Source organism: Callorhinchus milii, unplaced genomic scaffold (genome assembly GCF_018977255.1).
Source record: "Callorhinchus milii isolate IMCB2004 unplaced genomic scaffold, IMCB_Cmil_1.0 Scaffold1, whole genome shotgun sequence".
NCBI lineage: Eukaryota > Metazoa > Chordata > Chondrichthyes > Chimaeriformes > Callorhinchidae > Callorhinchus > Callorhinchus milii.
This window is the reverse complement of record NW_024704742.1, coordinates 64,319,961-64,335,869: the sequence shown is the minus strand read 5'-3', so window position 1 is coordinate 64,335,869 and position 15,909 is coordinate 64,319,961. Positions and strand designations below refer to the sequence as shown.

The following is a 15,909-nucleotide window of genomic DNA, read 5'->3' as shown; positions in this document are numbered from 1 at the left end:
GCCTGGTGTGAGAGGGGACACAAATCTGCAGCTTGTGGAGGGAAGATTTGGGAAGGCCACAAAGCAAAGATTTGGTATAGTCGAGCCTAGATGTGATGAATGCATGGATGACGGTTTTGGCGGCCTGAGTAGAAAGGCAGTAGTGGAGCTGGGTAATGTTGCGGAGGTGGGGAAGGCAGAGCGGTTTGTGGCATGGATGTGGGCTAGAAAGGACAGTTGAGGGTCAAACAAGACACTAAGGTTCCAGACTGGCTCAATGAAGTGGAGAGTGCATCCTTGGAGGTTTTCAAGAGGGTGTTCCAGAGAGCGGGAGCAGAATGGTTAAAGGTTGGCTCACCCATGGTGGGGTGGAGCGGGATGGGTGGGGGAGGCGCAAGTGGGGGGGAATGTGAAGCAAGTTGGTGGTCCTGAGTGGAGGATGCAGTTGTGGCAGTGGGGTCAGTGGAGATCACAGAGGCAGGATGGGGTCATTTGACGGTGAGGACAAGACTCTTGAAACATTAAATTTTTATCCATTGTTCTAACCAGGGCACTCTAGACTGGGCAAAGTTATGTAATAAAGATAACATAGGCCTAATGCTTTGCCTGATAAGAAAACATATACCACTCACAACTGTGAAGCTTGTCCCTGATTTCCCATTTACTCAGTGGAGGAGAGTCAGTAAAGCACCGTAATGCATGTTTGCATGACCTGCAGGGTGTTGCTTTCACTTGCAAATTTTATTTTCTCAGGAAATTTACCAGGCATCAAAAAATAAGTACGTTTTGGCCGACTGGGAATAGCCAGAATGAGTGTTAGAAATGCTCCTGCTCGCAAGCAACAACAACAACTTGCACTTATGTGGAGCCTCTCACACAAGGTAGTGTCCCAAAGCTTTGACACTTATTATTTGCAACAGTCAAAATGGGAAGGATCTGATGTTAAAGTCGGAATAAACAAGATCTGTTTCTAAAATAAGCTTGCTCCTTTGGTAAGACTGGAATCAAAGGCAGACTGGCTGAACAGCTGGCTTTCTGTGTGCAGCGTTCAGGTGAAGGAAGCTGGTTAGTCCACGCTGTGACAATAGAAGTAACTAAGCTTTTTTTCTCATCAATGTGATAATTATAGCAACAGATTCAATGTGTAGATTGCGGTGTTTCTTAGCAGATTTCAAAATAATGTCAAATCTGTTGCAAACCTGGAAGAGAAACTGCCTGCCACATATGTTTTTGGCCCCTACCTCTTTGACCGTGCTTTCAGTCATCTTTCCCCTCAGTTCCCACCCTCAGCTCTGGTTCTCAGCCAGCAGTGCTTTGGAATAGGGAATTTTGCCCCAATGATCCTCCAGATAAAATTGATCATTCACTTAGTGGCTGTTTGTGGGACATTGCTGATCACAATTGGTTACTGTGTTCACCTACGAACACACAATCATTACAATTTACAATAATTCTTTTGAAGCGCTTTAAGACTCTTCGGCAACATGATAAGTAAGGCACGATATCAGATGCAAGGATTGCTATTATTATTACTACTTTTATTGTTATTACCCTATCACCCCCATCCTTGCCCAACTCCACTGGCTTCCCATCACATAAAGGATAAAGTTCAAGATCCTGGTCCTCATCTTCAAAGCCCTCCGTGGTCTTGCTCCCCCTACCTCTGCGACCTCCTAATCCCCTACCATCCTGCTCGTGCTCTCTGCTCAGCGGGCTCCGGGCTGCTTCATGTCTCCCGCCTTGCTTACCCCACTATCGGCGGGCAGGCCTTCTGCCACTCTGCCCCCACTATCTGGAACTCCATCCCGCAGTCCCTCCACCTCACCCCCTCCCTTGCCTCCTTCGTGACCCATCTCAAGACCCTCCTCTTCGACCGTACTTTCGATCTCCCTGGTTCCCCCCGCTCTCCACCCTCTCCGGTCCCAAACCCGGCTTGGGTCCGAAACTCTGTCCATCCAGCACCTTTGGATGTCCTCCTGATGTGAAAGGCACTATACAAATGTAACTTTGATATTGTTGTTGTTGTTAGTCTGGTTTCCGCCCTGCCCACAGTACAGAGACTGCGCTTGTTAAAGTCACAAACGACATCCTCTCTATCTGTGACCAGGGCTCCCTCTGTCTCCTTGTCCTCCTGGACCTCTCCGCTGCATTTGACACAGTCGACCATGCCATCCTCCTCCACTGCCTTTCCTCCATCATCCACCTCAGTGGGACCGCACTCACCTGGTTCAAGTCCTACAAACCGCCAGCAGTACATCTGCATAAACGGCTTCTCCTCCCGCTCTCACCCGGTTACCTGCGGGGTACACCAAGGATCCATCCTTGGCCCCCTCCTCTTTCTGATCTACATGCTCCCTCTTGGGGATGTCATCCGCAGACATGGGGTACATTTCCACATGTATGCAGATGACACCCAACTCTACTTTTCCACCTCTCTTTGCGACCCCCAGTTCCCTTATGTTCTGTCAGCCTGCCTGGATGAGTGCAAACTTCCTTCAGCTGAATGTTGACAAGACGGAAGCCGTGCTCTTTGGCTCTCGTCAACGTCTAAAATCTCATGGCTCTCACCTCCTCCACCTACCCGACCTCCCTCCTAAAACTCTCCGAACCCGAACGCAACCTAGGCATCAGTTTCAACCCTCAATTATCCTTCCTCCCCCACATCTGGTCCCTCACCAGCACCGCCTTCTTCTACCTCCGACGCATCGCCCATCTCCGCCAATACCTCTCCCCAAAAGCCGCTGAAACTCTACTCCGTGCCTTTGTCACCTCTTGGCTGGACTATTCTAATGCCCTCCTCGCCGGTCTCCCATCCACCACCATCCATAAAATCCAACTCATTCAGAACTCTGCCGCCCGCATTCTCACCCGCACAAAACTCCTCTCCTCGATTGCCCCAGTCCGTGCCAGACTGCACTGGCTGCCTATCCCAGAGAGGATCGATTTCAAGATCCTCACCCTTGTATTCACGTCCCTGTACACCTCTGCACCCCCCTACCTCTCTGACCTTCTCTCTCCTCAGCACAGTACCTGTTGCCTTCGTTCCTCTGGATCTGGTCTCCTCCTTGTCCTCCAAGACCTCTGCTCCACCCTCGGCGGCCATGCCTTCCTCACTCCCTTCGTCTCGTTCCATCCCTTCCCATTTTCAGGTCTCTGCTGAAGACCTTTCTTTTCAACCGCGACTTTGGTCACCTTCCTCCCCCTCCCTCGGCTCGGTCCCAGGATCCGTTACTGTAAAGTGCTCTGAGACTCAGTCCGGCGTGGAGGGCGCTATATAAATCCAAGTTGTTGTTGTTATTCTTACCTTTGTGTCACTTTACCATATTCCTGTTGACTGTAACTGTTGCCGCCAGAGGGCGCTCATTTCTAACTCTCCGGCTGAGAGGGCTTGAGATAAGGCGTTGAAAATAAATGTTGTCAGAGATTTCCCCTTGGTGATTGCTGGGAGCATCTCAAGTTTGGCAAAATTGTGCTGTGATTAAAAACGAAATGGAATTCAACAGAAAAAAAAACCATGCAATTCTTTTGTGTAAATGTGGGATATATCAGGAACCTCAGCAAAAATATTAATACTGTAATTTACATTTATATGACTCCATTCAGATAAGATAAAGACTGGTGATGGTGGGCAGATAGGGCACAGGACGTGAAGCAGGCTGGTGCTCACTTGAGTGAAGGTAGCGGACGGGTGGGTAGAGTTTGAGGAGGTCGCAGAGGTAAGGTCATGGCAGGACAATCCCCTTTTTATAATAATAATTTTGCATTTGATACAGCGCCTTATCACGTCGTTGAAACGTCTCAAAGCGCTTCACAGGGTATACTGTAAAGTGGATTGACTGTGTATTTTGTGGGCGAAACACGGCAGTCCAGTTACCCCACAATCAGCGAGTGACCAATTTTATTTGGTGGATTGTTGTCCAGGACAGGGAAAAGAAACTCCCTTCTCTTCTTGCGTAGTGCCAAGGGATTTAATATCCACTTGAACAGGCAACTGGGCCCTCATTTTAATGTCTCATTCAAAGGATGACACCTCCGACAATCTTGTGCTGGCTCTTTGAAAGAGATATCCAACAACAACAACTTGCATTTATATATTGCCCTTCACTCGGAGTGGAGTTCCTGAGCGCTTCACAGTGGTGGAGTCTGAGAGTAATCCAGGGGGAGATGGAGGTGATCGTAAACACGATCAAAAAGGAAATCCTTTAGGTGGGATTTGAAAGTGAAGCGGAGGGGGCAAGGTAGAGGGATTGAGGGAGGGAGTTCTAGAGTTTTGGGACATAGTAGCTGAAAGCACGGATACCGATGGTGGAAAGGAGGGCATGAGGGACAAACAGGAGGCTTAAGCTGCCAAGTGGAGGCAGCAGGTGGTGGAGTGGGGGGTAAGCAGTTCAGAGAGGTAGGGAGGTGCGAGGGAATGAAGGGATTTGAAAATAAGTGAGAGGATCTTGAAGTCAATCTGTTGGGTGATTGGGAGCCAGTGGAGCCTGGCATGGACTGGTGTGATGGGATATCGGGTTTCATGCGGGTAGTTATCCGGGTGTTGGAGGTTTGAATTAATTAGATTTTGTGTATGGTGGAGCTGGGGAGACCAGCAAGGGGGGAATTGGAATAGTCTGGCCGGGAAGTGACGAAGGCGTGAACAAGGGTTTGCGCTGCATCGTTGTGAGGTATGGATGGAGGCAGGCAATGTGGCGGAGGTGGAAAAANGTGGGACTGGTCAGGAAATGGATGTGTGGTTGAAAGGAAAGTTGGGGATTGAACCTGACACCAGGGATCCTGGCGCTATGCTCCTCCACCCGGGGCACACATGGTCCGTGCCCAGCAGTTCACGGCCTAGCTCTGTGGTAGTGCTCTCGCTTCCGAGTCAGAAGACTGTGGGTTCAAGCCCCACTCCAAAGACTTGGAACCACATGGTCTAAGGTGACACTCCAATGCAGTGCTGAGGGATGAGGGGATGTGTGGCTGTTGCATTATTGGAGATGCCGTCCTTTAGATGAGATGTTAAACTGAGGTCCCATCGGCCTGTTCAGTTGGACTTTAAAGATCCCGTGGCACTAATCATAGAGAGAAGGGAGTTTCTTTCAACGTCGGGGCCAACAATTGCCCAAATAATAAGAAAAATGGGTCATTCACTTCATGATAGTTTATGGGACATTGCTGTACACAAATTGACTGCCTCTTCACCCACAAATACACAGTCACTCCACTTCACAGGGAACTGCTTTGGGATGTCCTTCTGGGGTGAGAGACACTATACCAAATGACAAGTATTATTATTATTATTATAAAACAAAAGCCTGATGGAAACACCAAGCAAAATGCCTGGAATGTGCAACTCAAAAAACTTTGCAAAATTTAGATGACAAAACAGGACTGGGAAACGTTAAACCCAAATAAGATTGTGGTGGCAAGCCTGCATCGCACTTAGGAACAGTGATAACAGACACGGTATAATTAACTCTGTTTTTAGTTTGTAAACCAGGGGAGAGGGAGGACTCAATCCCCATCACCACAAATGTTGCAGTCGAGTAGCCCGCATTTGCCAACATCAGCAAACCCCCAGTACAATGGGTCAACCTGGTGCTGGGAGTACCACCTGCCAAGTAAGTACACCTTATAACCTATAACAGCAGCTGTGCTCAATGCAAATTTGGCTCAGTTTGTCTCTGGGTCACAAGCCTGTGATTTCAAGCCCTATGTTGGGCCTTTGTCATTGGTTCATTGTGATTGTCGTAGGCTGACACTCCAGTCCTACTGTGGCAAAGCTGCTTTGTCGAAGGTGCTGTCTTTCAGGTGAAATATTAAGTCAGCACACTCTGCGCCTCTTTGAGTGAACATTAAATATTCCAAAATGCTATTTGAAAAGGGAAGAGTTTGTCCAGGCCAATGTTCCTCCAGATTAATTCACCTCCTACATATGGCAATGAACACTTTCAGACATTTCACCATTAGAAGTGCTGTAAAGACATCTCTTTATCTGAGGCCTTGGTGCAAACCATGCATCATCTCTTTTAATAATGACTTGTAATGAGCCTCTGCTTCACTTCCTTATCTTTAGCATTCTACTGTACTACTATCAATCACATGGCATTATATCATACACTAATTTACCCGTAACTATCCTGTCTAATACAATGCAGGGAGTAAAATAGAGCCAGGGCCAACCTGGCACTTGTTGGTCTAAAACAAAAGCTTCCTTGGACTTAGAGCAGGTGACAGGTGAACTGTTGCTTCATTCAGGGAATCACAGCAAGTTGATCATGATAAGTTTAAGCCTCTCCAGTTGGAAAGAATTGCTTAGATATTTTGATAGCAGACGTATCAGTGGTACCACCCAAAGTTGTGGTATTGGGGTTAAACTATCTGCCAAGATCTAATAACTGGTGAAACAGGTTTGATGTCTCCTCCTGTTCCTGTTTTCCTATGTAGGGAAGAAGGGAGTTCCAGAGATTAGCAGTGTAGGACCTGAAGCTTCAGCTACTGATCGTGGTGCGGAGAGGGCAGGGGACCCACAGCAAGCCTGAGTTAGCTGAGTCGAGGGGATGAGCAGAGGGGTGGAGGTAGGAGAACTTCGGAGAGATAATGCCAAGACTCACTGAAGCTGCATACCAACATGAGTTGGCAGATTATCTCAAGGTCACAACATTTAAGTCATGCAGTACGAAATTATAATTCATAGAATCACAGGAAGTCAACAGCAAGAGGAAGTCATTCAGCTAATTGCATCTATCTATATTGATGCTGAACCTATTTATTCTAATTCTGTATATTATACAATTGTAAAAAAATTACACCATAAAGGGTTATAATAATTGATATGAATATGAGTACCCGGAGCATCCTGGTTCATGATCTTGAATTGTGTATATTGGACAACTGGACTTTATGTAACTGGACTTTATGTAAATTTCCAATGTTATCTCAGCCACGCCACTTTTAAGCAAAAACACGTTTGATATTCAACGAGAGTTGGATTTAATGAACTGTGCACTTTTAAGACAGCTTTAGTAAAACTGCTGCCTTAGATGAATAATTTATTGTACTTAGCATTTGGTGGCTGATTGTCTGCAGCAGCCACCAACAAAATCATCAAAGGTTAATGGTATTTCATTTTGTGTCTATCAGGCTTAGTGCTTGATTCACTTCCCTGCATGCAATTGTTGAAAATCCTCCCCGCCTCTTACAGTAAAAACATTCAGGATTTCATCTTGCAGCCAACTCGGTTCTTTCCAATAATCGCAATTAGGAATAAGCATAGAACATTGGTTTCCATTCTTTTATCAGGATAAATTGGGTTGACGTCAAAGCTTGTTTTTTGCAAGCAAGCGTTTATTGATCATAACACTTGCAATAAAGTTCATTTCTGGAAGGGTTTGTTTTTGTCATATATTTCAAGGAACACCAAATTCAACCCAATTAGTGATAACATTTGAAAATGCAAATGTTTTTGTTCCTTTTCTGTTTTCCTCCCCTTGTCGTAACTCTGCCAAAGCGAAGAGTGATGGTGTTGTGTAGCTTTACAAGTATTATCAGCCTTCTAGTGAGTGTCAGCTAGCTGCTGTCTATTTGAGCATCACCCAATGCCCACATTTGTCTCGGCTGGCTCAGTCGGTAGCATACTCACCTCTGAGTCAAAAGGTTGTGGGTTCAAGTCTCAAGTCAGGACTTTGAACTCACGTTGCCTTGGCTGACACTCCAGTACAGTGCTTAAAGAGTGCTACGTTGTTGGAGGTGCCGTCTTTCAGATAATATAATAATAATAATCCTTGCATTTGATATAGCACTTTTCACGTCTTCTCAACGTCTTAAAGCACTTGAGATATTAACCTGAGGCCGAGTCTTGTTTGTTCCGGCGGACAAGAAAAATTCCATGGATCTTTAAAGATGGGTGTTTGTTCTGTGTCTGGGCCAACAATCCCCTAAATAAAATTGTGCAATTATCTCACATATTTGCATTATCTGAGGGAACTGCCCCCTTCTCTTATCACAGTGACAATGAGGCCAATAGTCACACGTCTCAAAGTGCTTCACAAGATTCACTATTAAGTGCAGTGACTATATATTGTGTAGCCGAACTCAGCAGCCAGATTTCACTAAGCAATGTCCCACAAACAGTGTGTGAATAACCACAAAGAACCAGCAATTTCCAGGAGGCTAAAATTCCAGACACTGAGTATAACTGAATTACTTTATACTTCATTGTGCCATAATTTAATAATAATAATCGGGTTTGATTCCTTAGGCAAGTTACCTTACTCCACACGTTTCTGCTTATCCAGCATTAAGTAGGAACCCAATAGTTAATCAACTGGTGGATCCCTCCAAATCATTCCCCACCCCCCAAAATGGTCACTCAATCCATGATTGTTTGTGGACACTACTGTGCACAATTGGCTGCTGCGTTTTCAAAAAAATACACAGTCAACTCATTTTACAATATATCTGTGAAGCAGATATATGTCTCAACAAATGCAAAGATAATTATTATAAACCAGGGATTCCCAAACAGACCCCTGGGAAGCAGTAAGATTGTTTCAGATGCGGTGTAGATGGGAGACACACCAGAAGTCCAAAGGCTATGGAAGCCTCGTTGGTCCATGAGGAGCGGGTATGAATGCTCCTTCCTATGGTTCCAGTGCAAGGCATTTCAGGACAGCCTTTTGTCAGGGCTGTGGGGAGGGAGGTTTCTCTGCTCCATAGGAAGCTGGCGAAGCCCGAGTCGGGGGCGTCTCGGTCAGGATCCTGATGTCTGGGGTGGGAGAGGGGTGTCTTGAGGCCTTGATATCTAAACCTGGGGGGCCTTGAGCCCAGAAAGTTTGAGAACCTCAGCCATAAACCATTCTGCACACATAAACTGTAACTAACCAAATCATCCAAATCCGCACAAACTATTGATTGAATTTCAGATTTTTCCCAGACTGTGTGGCTCAGTGCCATGTCATTTGATGCATTTAGCCACTGCCCTTGTAAAAGCTGGAAATATTGACATGCCAAGTAATACATTTTGTTCAGTTAAGTGCGGCTTTTAGTTCCAACAATATTCAGAATTTTCATTGCAAATGTTAAAAGTTCAATATAGGTGAATGGAAATACAGTTTACGTGCAATGACAAGAACAAATTACATTTGTATAGCGTCATAGAATGGTTTACGGCGCAGTGTAATATGAAGTTGCCCACCTACATGCAGTTATAACATAATAATCCTTACATTTGGAATAATGCCTTATGCATCAAGGGAAGTCCCAAAGTGTTTCACAGGATATACTGTAAAGTACAGTGACTGAGTGTTTTGTGGCCCAATTGAACAGACAGGTGTTAAATGATCAACTTGAAAATAGGAATGTGAAACAACCCATTTGGTAATGACATAAAATTAGATAGAGTTGCTTACACCATTCACACCTGCACTCGCACACACATATATCAATAACAAAACTCTTACTGCTTCCTTTGGATGAGATGTTAAACTGAACTCCACGTCTGCCTTTTCAGGTGGATGTTAGAGATCCCATGGTAACTATTCGATAAAAGAAGGGAGTTTATAATGGTGTCTCTCCTGGTCAATAACCCCTCAAATAATAAGTCCTTCACTTCATAGCTGTTTGTGGGACATTGTTATGTACATAAGGGCTTTCGTGTTCACTTGGAAAAACAGAGTCAGCTTCACTTTACAGTATGTCTTGTGAAGTGATGGCACTATAATAATAATCCTTGCATTTGATATAACAACAGCAACTTGCATTTATATAACACCCCTCACACAAGGTAGCGTCCCAGAATGCTTGACAGTGGTGGAGTACGACTCTGAGCTGGGTGGAGGGGGAGGTGACCAAAGGCATGGTTGAATAGGAAGGTCTTCAGGTGCGACTTGAAAATGGGAAAGGAGGTGGCAAGGTGGAGGGATAGATGAAGAGCAGGTTGTGAGTTGGGGGGTAAGCAGGTTGAAGAGGTAGGGAGGTGCCAAGGCATGAAAAGATTTGAAAACGAGTGTGAGGATCTTGAAATCGACCCGTTCAGTGATGGGGAGTCAGTGGAACCTGGCTAGAACTGTTCTGATGAGTGTACAGGCGGCAGAGTTTTGAATCAGCTCGATCTTGTACATGGTGGAGCTGGAGAGACAGCAAAGAAGGCATTTGAGAAGTCCAGTCAGGAGGTGGCGAGCACATGTACGAGTGTTTCGCCTGGGTCTGGGTTAAGGTATGGTCGGAGGTGGGCAATGTGGCGGAGGTGCAAGAAGGTGGTCCTGATCAGGGACTGGATATGGGAAGGAACCACAGCTGTAGGTCGAACTTGACGTTTAGGTTGTGCACTGGTTTGGTAAGTCTGAGGGATAGGCCAGGGAGGTTGAAGAGGTCAGATCCGCAGGATAGAAGATGTTAACGGGAGCCAATGAGAATGACTTCCTTCTTGTCAACATTGAGTTGTAAGATCCTATCCATGGTTGAGCACCTTATCACGTTGTTAAGACATCTCAAAATGCTTCACAGAATATATTGTAAAGTCAATTGCACACAGCAGTGTTCCACAACCAGTCGTGAATTGAGTGACCACTTTTTTTGGGGGGTGGGAGTGATTATTACCCCCGGATGTGATCTGCCGATCGACTAATGTAAGGTTTATTTTTAAATAAAGTAATAGGAATCTGAAATCCAAGCAAAGAGCAAAATAAGAGGGTGGAGGCAATTTTCTGCATTCCTTATGTTTTGCCAGCATTAACTATTGACCCCAGATGGCAGTGAATATTTTTTTAAGATTCTTTTTCAGCTCCCAGCCATTTGGGGGGATCTGAGAAAGCCTATTTTTATTTTTGTAAATTTTTAACATTTTAAATTGGGTTCTGAAGTTTTTTTTTGTTGGCTATTTATCATTCAGTGTTAATCTCCTGAGGACGAACAAAATCTGCACATTCCTTGGTCAGAAATGGAACTTTAATTGATCTCCACAGGGATTTAGCCACTTAATCAGTTAAAAAGTTAATTTTCAGCTGAAGTGTTAGTTTACTCCAGCGTTCAATAAGAAAAAGCAGCTCATAGGCTATAAAATACTCAGAAATCCGGAAAAAGAAAGCATAGGATTGGGATGAGGGTTGAGTTAGAGTTGCCCTTATGAAGGTGACCTGCACAGTGGTGAGTTGCCTTTATTGTCAGCTCATTAGTACTAACAAACAACTTTCTCAGACAAGCTGAAATTTCCAGTCCTGCCGCACAGGAAAATAGAAATCAATGTTTCCAATCTTTCAATGTTTGCCTTTGTGTTGATTGCTTTCTTTTGTTAAGAATATCCATGCTTCCTAAAGTTAAGAGTACCCATTCAAGGTGTGCCACAATATACTTTGCACTGAAGCACTCTATGCTTGTTTTTTTCAGCCCTGAATGAAATGCTGCATATTGGTCGTTCTTTGAAAGTTGGAGCAGGAGGAAGAGTACTGCATAATCAAAGAATTTGACAAGAGCATAAATAAATTACGCTCTGATTCAGAAAGACATTCTGACAATTGTCTGGATTCCAAAGCTTCCACCAGTCCATTTATAAAACAATAATAACCCTTATATTGGTATTGGCCTTTCATGTTGAAAGGGCATCTCACAGTGTTTCACAGGATATATTGTAAAGAATAATAGTTTGTAGGTGAATGTAGCAGGCCATTTTGTGCACAGCCATGTCCCACAAACAGCCATGAAGTGAGTGAACAATATTATTTTGAGGGGCTGTTGGCATGATGACCTTGGTAGAAACTTCCTTCTCTTTTCAAGTAGTGCCATGGGACCTTTGATGTCCATATCCACAGGCAGACAAAAGGAGCTCAGTTTAACACCTCATCCATTTATGCGCAGTGCCTCAAATGAAGATTGATCATAAATAATTTTTGTTAAGATCAGCGTAAAAGTGGACAACACTGCTTCATGATTATACAGCCTGTGATTGCAATGGCAACTATATTGATTCTAGGTTAACATCCAGGAGAGACATATGAGTTGGTGCCCTGTCAGGGTACATGGGAATGAAGTTCTTGGGCACATGGGATGGAAAACAGGGAAAGCTGAAGTTTACACTTCTGTAAAGAAATATTTAACATTTTTATTTTAAAATTATAGAAACAAAGCTACTCTTGATATTCCAGTAGCATTTTTGCTGTAATATTAGGCTTTATTATTACCAACCCTACCAACCTGCCCGCTCCCTCCGTTCATCGGGCTCCGGTCTGCTCCATGTCTTCCGCACGATCCGCCCTACCATCGGTGGCCGGGCTTTCAGCCTCTCTGCCCTCACACTCTGGAACTCCATCCCACGGTCCCTTCGCCTCACTTCCTCCTGTGCCTCCTTCAAGGCCGGTCTCAAGACCCTTCTCTTCGACCGTGCCTTTGGTCTCCCTCTCTGCCTTCTCTCACCCCTACACCATCCCTCCCCCATGCTCGGGCCCCGACACCTGACTGTTCAGCGCTTTGGGATGTCCTCCTGACGTGAAAGGTGCTCTATAAATGTAATTTCGTTGTTGTTGTTGTTATTGCTGCATTATGGCCCATGGCAGAACAATATTTTTGGTTGCACCAGGATAGCAGAACAAGAGGATTCTCATGATTGATGGTTGCAAACGATAATTTCAGGACAAGTGGCAGGAAGCATATCTTTAATAAGGACTTAAGCAGGTTACTAGGAAAGGTGGTTGAGCCAAGATGCTTAGACTCATTTAAAAAGCAGCTTGATGCTGTAATGGCCTGGGTGTTCTGGAAGGATGAAATCAAATTGGCTAAAGGGCTTTCTTCATCCAAACCTCTGTTGCGTTCTTATGATGAGTTAAATCACAAAAAGGTGGCCAACCCAGGGTGTTAGAAAAAGCTCTGAGGGTGGCATTCTGAAACAAATAGCAAATACATGTGTGCAATTGCTTACCACGTTTTGTCCACAAAATATACAGTCAATTAACTTTACAGTATATTCTGTGAAGCGCTTTGAGACGTCTCGAAGATGTGATAAGGCACTATATCAAATGCAAGGATTATTATTATTTCCAATTAATTAAGCATTCATTATTTTTGGTGCTCACATATATTTCCCTAGGTCATTTCACAGCTCATATTTGGATGTTCACAAGAATGTAACAATGTGGATGGAGAGGGGTTTGAATAGAATTTTGTTTCTGCAGCTTCAAAGCAAAGCCAACACAGCATCAGTCTTGACAACATGAATCAGCAAGAAGTTTGCATTTATGTAGCGTGTAATTTCTTACATAAGTTCCAAACATAAGAGCCGTTTTTTGAATAAGTCACCGTATGATTCAATTACAAAGAATGTACAGCATGGAAACAGATTAATAACGTAAGAAGAATGATATTTGAAATTAATCATGAATATATTACGTGAAAATATAATATACAGAAAAAAATGTAATTTACTGCCAGTATATTAGAAACATTTAAAATTTTCCCTGTGAAATGCACAAATCACAAACGTTACCACTACGATGCACATGAGAGAGGCCAGAAATCATTGTGTTCTGAACCTTATTTCTTTGCATAATTCATGCATTGTAAGTCAGGTTGGAATTATTTGTGGTTCGTAAAAGGCTGCTTGTTTAAAACTGAAACCTTGACCTTCCCAGAGTAGAGTTTGTGTGGCATTGCTCATGTAGAGTGGATGCGGTTGCCCTACAAACGGATTGGGCCATCCTTTGGATGAGACCGAGACCTGTTCAGATGGATGTTAAAAATACCATTGCAATATTCCAAAAGAGAAGGGACTTTCCACCGCATCATTGTTGGCTGTGCGTTTAGCCACTATGTCCCTAATTCCAGAAAAGTCCCTGCCTCAACCCCTCTGCCTCACTCCCTTTTTATCTGCTCTTCAACTGCGCCGATGATCACCTCCCTCTTTTCCCTTTCTCAGCGTCCAACGGCGGACTGTGCAGTGCTCCGAGATGTTATCCTGCATTGACCCTATTGCCTATTGTGTATTGACCCTAACATGCCTTGTGTTTACCATTACTTGTCTGTCTGTGATGGGGTTTCAGTGAGCTGCACCACCCTGCTAAATATCTGTTTGAAATAAACAATGGCAAAGCTGCCAAACTGGTGAGACAGCTGTCTTCTCTGCAGTTCGCAGAGCATCTCATTGTCATTCTGTTTGATTTCCTCATAAAAGGGCTCAATGCTTACGGCCAAAGCCATTCATTTAAATTACTGCAACAGTGAAACACCTGTTCATTAACAAGCGGCTGAAATTCCATTAATACATTTATTCTGCCTTAGTTCATGTTTATGAAAACCTCAGCGGGTCTTCTCGAATTTCTTCGATTTGTTTTGATCGACCTGGTGTCTGACACTAGGAATCCCATCATCCCGGTTCAGTCTATCCAAACCTCACACTCACCCATGGAAATTTCCCTGTGTTTGGAATGGAATGTGTACTCTCTCCCTGGAGAGATGCTCCCTGTCTACCTAATTCCGGGGAGTATTAGGTACAGTTTGGCAAGAGCTGGGGCTTGGGGATCCCAAGGTGTGCATTGGGGTACTGTCTGACAAACTTCCTGCTGCTTGACCATCTAGGACCACTGTGCTCATGGCTTTGGTTTTAACAGTTAATAGGAGCCAAGTGTGAAGAATTCCTGCTCCCAATGACTGCCCTTCCAAATCCTGCTAATGAGCAGTATTTCTTCAAGACCCTTCAAAAATTAGAGTTTCTCCAGTGTCCTGCCCAACAATTTCCCAGATAAAATTGGACATTCACTTCATAACTCTTCGTGGGACAATGCAGGGTGCAAATTGGCTAGTGTTTGCCTGTAAATTGTGTAGTCACTGCACTTTACTGTAAGAATCCTGTGAAGCCCTTTGAGAAGTTTCAATTACATAACAAAGCACCGCAATAAAACAAACAAATTGCATTTATATATAGCACCTTTCATGTCGGGACGATGTACTAAGGTGCTGGACAGTTGAGGGTTTGGCCTGAGGTTGGATTTCAGAGAAATGGAGGTTAAGGAGTTGAGTGTGGGGGTGGGAAGTTGACCAAAGGCGTGGTCAAAGGAAGGTCTTGAGACTGACCTTGAAGCAGGCGAGGGAAGGGGCAAAGCGAAGGGTCTCCGAAATGGGTGTGTGGGCGAGTGCAGAAAGGCTGATGTTAGGGTGGGCAAACCAGGGATGTGAAGCATGCCAGTGCCTGCCTAGAGGATGGAGCAGGTGAGTTGGTAAGATTTTAGAAGGTCACAGAGCAAATTTAATTGAGAAAGTTGGTGACAGAGAGAAAGAAAGAGAGAGTGAGAGAACACAAGGTGCTGCTTTGACATTTAGGCTGACACCTGGTTTAAAGCTCGGCTTTATTTCCCAGGAAACAACAGACAGGAGAGATATCCATGTGTTGCCAGGCTGACAAGGGAGTAAAAATTGGAGTCTAATTGATGGCATTTGGTATTGAACTGTAGTTTCACAGAATTCACCCGGAGACTAAGTCTGTTGTGTGCAGAATTTGCTCCCTAACTGGGATAGAGTTGCAGTCCGCAGAAATATGCATTCTGCTAGCACTGTGAGATCAGCTTCTGCACTAAAAGAACATCTAATAAGACCTAGTTATAGCCGCACTTCCCAGCTTGCTATCAGTGCATATCGCTTAAATTATTCAAAGAGTGCTTCTGCCATCACTTGTCACTCACATATTTCTTAAGTGGAGACGAAGGATGTCACAACATTTATTTCTGTACTCAAACCTTAGACTCATAAAAGTGTAATTACTGTACGCAGCAGCCCTCCTTTTCTCAGAATTGCACAAGAGACAGCAGGAAATATCTCATAAAAGTCCGCATTCACTGTGTGGTTCACCCATAATTGGGTCCTTTAACGTTGAGGATTGTTGGATATTTGCAATATTGGTGTATGGGTTTTCAATTTAAATACATGGGAAATAAAATAGAAGGAGATTTTTTGTGCAAATTCCTTCAA

At 44.3% G+C, this 15,909-nt stretch overlaps 1 pseudogene; it reads right to left on the bottom strand.

Annotated features, from left to right (window-relative positions):
- Positions 1–5,459: 5,459 nt before the first annotated feature.
- LOC121850798 lies at positions 5,460–5,590 on the bottom strand (annotated as a pseudogene).
- Between the last annotated feature and the right edge of the window lie 10,319 nt (positions 5,591–15,909).